The 708-nt window shown below is 46.0% G+C and overlaps 1 protein-coding gene across 1 annotated transcript in view; it reads left to right on the forward strand.

Moving 5' to 3' along the window:
* Positions 1-708, forward strand: part of LOC106811295 (intraflagellar transport protein 74 homolog) — a 14684-nt gene that overhangs the window by 13845 nt on the left and 131 nt on the right. The gene's annotated exons all lie outside the window — the stretch shown is intronic.

The following is a 708-nucleotide window of genomic DNA, read 5'->3' on the forward strand; positions in this document are numbered from 1 at the left end:
TAAGATGCAAATCATACACCGTAATTCTTAGAGCTTCATTCATTTGTGACCCCTCCCTCGTAAGATGCGAATCATACACAGTACTTGGCTCTTGCAGCTTCATTTCTTCATTACCCCTCCCTCGTAAGATGCAAATCATACACCGTAATTCTTAGAGCTTTATTCATTTATCACCTCTCCTCAATAAGATGCAAATCATACACCGTAATTCCTAGAGCTTCATTCATTCATTACACCTCCTCCATAAGATGTGATTCATACGCGGATTTCTCGTTTGCACTGCCACTACTTTTGTTGTCACCACCGCACGCGCGCCGTCGTCTCTACGTTCATCTTCGCGGTCCACGTATATAAACCGTAACGGGTAATTAGTTACCGTAGAAAGACGGGTACGCGTGCTCCCCGTTGCAGTGCATAGCTCTTCTATAAGTGCAGGCTGTCGCCGCCGCCGCCGCCGACGAAGCACGCCTCACTGTCGCGCGCTGGTGTGTGTGTGTGCGCGTGTTCTAAAGTGTGGTGGCCGAGTAGGCCTAGTTAGTATAGTATATAGTGTAGTATAGTTTAGTACAGCCTGTTAGGGTTAGGGTTAGGGTTAGGGTTAGGGTTAGGGTTACGGTTAGTGTTAGTATTGATGAATAGGGTTAGTGCTAGAGCTAGGGTTAGTGTTAGTGTTAGTGTTAGTGTTAGTGTTAGTGTTAGTGTTAGTGT

This window comes from Priapulus caudatus, unplaced genomic scaffold, assembly GCF_000485595.1.
Source record: "Priapulus caudatus unplaced genomic scaffold, Priapulus_caudatus-5.0.1 Scaffold526, whole genome shotgun sequence".
Lineage (NCBI taxonomy): Eukaryota > Metazoa > Priapulida > Priapulimorpha > Priapulimorphida > Priapulidae > Priapulus > Priapulus caudatus.